The sequence below is a fragment of the Azolla caroliniana genome, unplaced genomic scaffold (genome assembly GCF_043228905.1).
Source record: "Azolla caroliniana isolate FFs.n. ecotype wild unplaced genomic scaffold, voAzoCaro1.0.p SCAF_9, whole genome shotgun sequence".
NCBI classification, from domain to species: domain Eukaryota; kingdom Viridiplantae; phylum Streptophyta; class Polypodiopsida; order Salviniales; family Salviniaceae; genus Azolla; species Azolla caroliniana.
Window position 1 is genome coordinate 5,318,444 of NW_028230444.1, and position 7,337 is coordinate 5,325,780.

Genomic DNA, 7,337 nt, shown 5'->3' on the forward strand with positions numbered 1-7,337 from the left:
GTTAATACCAATAGGGTAGTGACTATATGTTGAATAGTAAGTATCTCATGGCAAATTAGATAGATATAAATTTATTAGAATACTTTAGCGCAAGCTAAAGCATGTGCACCAAATGGTGGCACATGCTTAGCCCATAGCGCATGGGAAGGCATAAGCACTAAGTGGGGTACATGCTTAGTCTTGATTGCATATAACCCGTGTATAAGGGCATCTCATTATGAGGTAGGGGAGGGGGAAGAAAGGACCATTGTGAGCATTGCAAACTATTTGTATGGTCATCCTAAATCTTTGATGCATAAAAGTGCTGAGTTAAAGTCTCTTTCTATCTTGTATAGTTTCCTTACCCTAATCATATACATCTCTTTCTCTAAACCAAATATTCTTTCTCAAATTATGTACGTCTCATCCATCTCTTAGTCTAGAAACCATGGAGGCTCCACCAGACACACTTTTGCATGACAATGATGAGTTATAATATTACCTAGTCCATGGAGGTTCCACCCATGCACACAATTTAGACACGCTTTTGCATGATAACGATGAGTTATAAGTTTACCTTGTCTTGAGAGTATCTCACTCACTTCATGCAAATTTGTATAAAGACACGGTCATCTTATCCTCAATCCTCTCTATCACCCACTTAGTTTTTTAGGTCTTCCTTTGTTAGTACCAAGCACTTTATTGCGAAAACACCATATGCATGATCACAATTAACAATCAACAACTAGGTTTGAGAGTGTGAAAACCAAATCGTTAAAAAGTGTTGAAACTCGAACCGAACCACGAAACTGTTCAAACCGAAACCATTAAAACAAAATTGTCACCAAAACTCTAAACCGTTAAACCATTAAATCGTTAAAACCGTGGTTTCGTGGTTCAGTTTCTGTTTTCAAGTTGGGTCAAAATTTAAAATATTTCTATCTTTCCAAGTTTTAATTTTTCTAAATTGTAAATATCTTTTCTAAAATGTGAGAATTAGGCTTAAAAATGAAAAGGTTATTTAAAAAAAGCTTTAAAAAAATTAACCGCTAACCCTAAACCATCAAACCATTTTAACCGAACTGAACCGTTCACACCCTAACCGAACCGAAATCGATCTGTTTAAAAAACTTGAAATTGAATCAAACCGAACTGTTTTAAACCGTTAAGTTGTGGTTTCACAGTTGGGTTCGGTTCAAACCGAACCGTTAACAATTGTCATAATGTTGACCATCCACTTATAATGTTTATTGTTTGTTTGTGTGTGTGTGTTAGATGTAACCCATATTTGTGGTGCACACTAGAATGCATTTTGTAGATTTCACACATTTCTATGTAATATGCTATATCCTTGTACATTATTGGTCATTGATACTTCTTTAACTTGGAGAATAACAACCATATTCCTTTATGCTCGTCTCATAAGCTATCTTGGAATTCAGCAATCAATATAATTTGTTCTTCTTTTTTGCACACCATCCTAGGTGGGGCTCCTACCCTTTTCTTGGAGTGCCCCCATAGGTGCCCTTTGCACAAAGAGATTTTGCAAACTTTCTAACAATTTAGTGGCGATCTTCTTTCAAGTATATATTGTAATCTTAATATAATTGAGCGAGTTCATTTGCATGAGGGTTTATTTTTAGTAACATGTTGGTCTTCGAAATTTGTGTGCTAGCTTATGTTAGGTATCTCATTCAAGTTATCAAAATTGATGACGACTACCCCAAACTTTCCAACTGAGACCATTTTCAATTTCCCACAAAAACACATTCCGAATTAATGTATCAAAATTATCCCGCAAATTTGGCACAATCCAATTCATTTATACTTACCCGCTAGGTGTAAGCCATGTCGTTGATGGCAAGCTTGCTTTGTTATGAATGAAGTTAGGTGATGTCAACTTTTTCTAAAAAGCTATGTATTTAATTGTGGCCAATGACTCATGAGGGAGCTTTACTAACACTTTGGAGGGGAGATGATTGGGGTCATGGGTGTCCGTAGCTTCACCCTACCATCTAATATATAGCCCTTGAGATGACTAAAACTTTTTACACTAATTATAGTCCCTAATCCCAACCATCTAGGTTAGGATATACATTGAGCCTTTACCTCATATTATACCCTTCTACATGTCCCCACATCTACACAAAGACTCGGCTATAAGGTTTATGATTGAGCTTGTCATCACAAAATATTCCATCCATGCCCACAACAATATATTTTAAGTGGAAAAGGATCCGAAGAAAATATTGTGAGTTGGTTCATTTGTCTTTCTTGAAGACAATGTTTAAGCATTCACATCACCCCTTTGTGCTATAACATATTCTTAAGCATAATTTCCTCCTCGTAAAGAAATAGTTATATTCTCATTGATAATGGTCTCTAATAATGTGTAACACTTATGATGAAATGATGGGGATTTCATACTGAGGTGATCCCACTTTAAAGTACATAATGATAACATGTAGTCAACATATATAAACATATTTGCTTATAATAAGTAAGCAATCAACATAGCGTGGGAACCTTAGCTCTCATAATTGTGTAGCGTGCCCAAATGCAATAGAATCAATCCGACACACACTATGGGACTGTCTAGAGACCCACCGAATATGGTGGGGGGTTGGCCGCCTATTGCAATTATGTCAGGTGCAAGACACAATCAAGCGGGGAAATGTATGTTGGTTATCAAGGTAGGGCCTAGTTTACAGGTGCGAGCATCGGGAAGGGGGGATGACTTTGGTGATAAAAGCAAAATAGGTTTTTTTTTCCCACCATCGGCAATATCCACTCAACTCCTATTAATGTCAAATCTCAAGTTGTGTTGGAATTGGTCAACCCCATAACTCTTTGGACTCTATATGGAAACAACAATGTAGACGAGTCTTCTCCAACCAAACCGCGCATCCAATAATGTTAATGCAAGAGATGTGGAGCGAAGTTGTAGCCACTCTAAAGAGCCAATACAATGGCCTCAAGGGCGGCTCCAATGGAGTTGAAAGACAACGACTAGCCTTCATCCAAAATTAGTCATCCTCTCCCTTTCTTGAGTTAGTGTGCATCCACATAAGATGGAACTATTGTGTCCCTATAGGAATTCGTATATGTATAACACTCTCATCTGTAAGATTTTATAACTAATGGAAGGAGTTTTTTTTTGAAAAAAACGAAAAGAAAAAAAGTCGCCACTATTACCAACAAATATGAATTTCACAATGTTGTTATTGTGCCAACACAAAAATGCACACATCAAACTTCAATTTAGGTTAGCCAAACCATATATATATATATATATATATATATATATTATGAAGTCAAAATAGTTAACGGTCTTATTGGCCATCTATTCAAGATATGAATTGCACATACGGTCAAGTTAAGGAAATGCGTTGATTTTGTATGTCTTATTGTATGTGCTAGATATTAAGAAAAAGTTTATGTCATTGGGCAACTTGTTGAATGTTCAAATGCACCTGTATTTTGGACACCTTGGTTGATAGTTGGAAATTGAACAACTGAATGTTTTTTGTGGATATATGTATATGACATACTAGTTCTAAGGTTGCATAGAACTAATGCTTCAATGCCAACATATACATGGTATTACAACCCCCAACTAAACAAGATATGAAATCTTAATGTGAAAATATAGTGTTTATATATTATGAGACTTTAATAAATGGGCAAGTTGCAACCCCACATGTTAAACAACTTTTAGTGACGCCAATTGCATTGGGAATGAAGAAACATTGGTTTTGTTGTACTGAGCACACCATTCACAAAGAAACAAGAAACAGATTCGTGATTTTGAATAGAACCAAAAGACAGTTAATAATAGTAGATATTGGTAGTTGCAAACAATAACAAATAGGTTTAAACAACTTCTCACAAATAAAATTGACCTATCACCTCACCAACCTATCTATATTGTGGGTTCACAAATTTACATTGTTGTTAAGTGGTTTAAATTTAGTTAAGGGTAAGTGAAGTCTCGAGCATTGGATTTAATGTTGCATTTGTTTATGTCTCGTAAAGCGGGGGTTTTATCTACATATTACATAGGAGAGAAAACCAACATCATTACCAGCCACTATCGATGTCAACATTGATATGAAAAGAGCATCGTATATAGCGTTATGATCTTTACCCTATTTACTATTTCCAAATAGTTAAAATATATCTAAGTTGTGGACGAATCATGAAATAAATGTGGTGGACATCATCTAGAAGGTGTAAATATGTTATTTAAAAAGGGGTAGGATAGGCTATAATGATCAATTGACACTCGATCCCAATATTGGGCTTGGAAGAACCGGTAAAAAGTTAGTCAATGTGAATCATATTATACGAAGACGAGTGCCATTAATAATAGATAATTTCCACGCTCTCTATTAATATGTAGATGGAAGAAGTGCACACTAGAGTTGTCTATACCATTTGTGTTTTAGTAAATTTGTATGGTCAATACCACATTCAAATGATCAAGATTCTTATTGTTGAATGTTTACCACAAGGAATTAAACAAATAGATTGACTCCACAAATTTTAATATGACCAAAAAAGAAGAAGAATAAAGCTATACATTTGTATGTTTAATCATTCCACTTGACCAAATACATGCCTAGCTCAATATTCCTAATCCACAACTGGTATGATGTAAACAAGCATAATCCACGAACTCCTCGAGAAAACACTGCCATGAACAACAGAAGGTGCTTAACATTAATTGCCAAACCTGAACTAACACAACTTAGTGGAATTTTTCTCTATATCACTATGCAAACAATGAATTTTGAAAACTCAGGGGATTTTTTTTACAAGAATTATGATCCACCAATCTACACTTGTAGGAACCAAACTTGAGGTTGCTCTTATGATATGATGTCAATAAGATGGATGTCACGTGAATAAGATTAGTATAGGGTACGCACATGTCCAATCATTTGAAAAAAGAAAAACTCGATGGATGTAATGCCAAATTAACTGTTTTGAACTTAAAGCTTATAAAGTTGTCACATACAACAAATTCACAAAAGGAAAACACTTAGGAATTGCCACATTGTGTGGGATTGGAAATAACAATCGGCAACGGTTTGGTTTGAACCGAACCGAACTGCGAAACCACGACTTAACGGTTTAAATAGTTTGGTTCGGTTTAGATTTGAGTTTTTTTTTAAGGTTTGGTTCGGTTTCAACAGGTAGAAATCGTGGTTTAAACGATTTTTTATTTTTAAAATTTTAAAAAATTGTTTTTAATCAATCTTTTCATTTTCATGCCTTATTCTCACATTTTAGGAAAATCTTTAAAATTTTGAAAATTTAAATAATAGAATATTTTAAATTAAAAAAATTTGACCTAAGTTGAAAACCGAAACTGAACCACGAAACTGTAGTTTTTTTTTTTTTAATGGTTTGATTTAACGGTTTCGTAGTTCGGTTCAGTTTAGGTTTCTAAAAATTTAAACGGTTCGGTTTTGACCCTCTCGAACCGTTGCCGATTGTGAACTGGAAATATACTCAAGTAGGAATAAGCAACAACGAGCCCAAACCGGTTAAGGAAGCTGAGGCCTGAACCACGAAACCGTTTAAAAAACGGTCTGACGGTTGGGTTCAGGCTTTGAGCCGAGAGCCGTTACCGATTTTCCTACAGGCAGGAGGCTAGCGCTGCAGAATCGATGGATATGGTGGAAGCGAGCCAAATTTAGAAAAGCGATGGTCGAATCAGAATGAGAAGGGTCTTTACAGAAACGTCGCATCCGATTGATTGAGCAGGAACAGAGGGAGCAGCAGAGATTGATTGAGCAGAGAGACTGATTGAACAGAGACTGATTGAGCAGAGAGACTGATGGAAACAGACACAGACACAGACACAGACACAGACAGAGAGAGATGAGAGACAGAGAGAATTGATTGATTGATAAAGGGAAAAGGATTCACAGGAACATTGAAGAAAATGGAAAGCCGGTGGTCTGCCAGCTGTACGGCGACCGGCTGCTGCCGGTTTGACTGCTGACCCCACACAGCCTTGACTCCTTGACCGGAACAGACCCTAAAGACCCCCCAAAAAAAACAAAAAAACAGACACATTTTATTCATTTGATTGTTTTACAAATTTCTGGATTCTTCCAATTCCTTTATTTCTATCTCTCTCTCTCTCTTTTTCATTTTTTTTTTTTCCTGATGTAAATTGTTTTGACAGCTGATGTTAATTGTTTGTTCGTTTATGAGACCAAAGTAATTAATTTGTGCTTTTTTTCTTGGATTTCCTTTTGCTTCCTCTGTCCAGACTCAAGAGTAAAAAACAACAAAAAAAAAAAACAGAAAAATTCAATAAATAAATTGTTTTTAAATTATAAAATTTATTATTATTATTATTTGATTTCCATTTTGCTGCTTTTGCTTTTTAATGTGTTCTTTCTTTTTTCTTAATCCCAAATCAGAAGAGAAATTTATTGAGAGAAAAACCAACAAATTTAGGCAGAAAAGGCAATATATAATAAAATGTATTCATTTTTCTAAAAATGTTTTCTTTACTTACACTTACGATGTGAGAGTGGATCAAACAAATCTCTAAAGCCTCTTAACGAAAAAGCAAAGATTAAAAAAAGAAAAAATCAAACAAAACTTGGGTTTTCTTCTTTTGGGGGGTTTTTGGAAGGAAAGCATTAATTGCTAACCAAACAAAAAGCATCAGGGATTTTAAAGAGCAAAAAGCAAATTCTTGCCTGAAATCTGCAACTCATTTTATTTTATCTGCCTGTAATTTGCAAATTGGGTTTTTCTGTTGATTTGGGCTTTTGCTTTTCTTTTTTCATTTCTCTATAAATTTCCTTTAAATCCTCTCTGTATATCATCAATCAATCAATCAATCAATCAAATCAATCGATCCATCCACTCAGAGAAACACAAAAAAGACAGAAATTTTTGAACCTCCTCTTACTCCTCCTACTTATCATCATCATCATCATCATCATCCAATTCATCTCCTTCTGACCTCTTGATCTTTCATGCCCAAACTTCTCCCGTCGATTTCATGATCATGATGATTAATGGCAAGGAATTAATCCCAAGCTCTGCCTGTAAATTACACAGTTTTCTTTCCCTCTCTGATTTCCTCTTCTGTCTTTCTTCTTCGCAATGTAGATTTCTGGGCTCACTTCCTCTGCAGTTTTCTTGAACAGTTTTACCAAAAATGATTCAGCCTTAGATTCACCCCTGTTTTTAGTTATCGAAATAACACTCTCTGTCCCTGAGCTTCTTCTTCAACAACAAAAAGAGAAAGAAAAGAAAAGAAAAGAAAAGAAAAGAAAAGAAAAGAAAAGAAAAGAAAAGAAAAGAAAAGAAAATCCCCTGCTGAA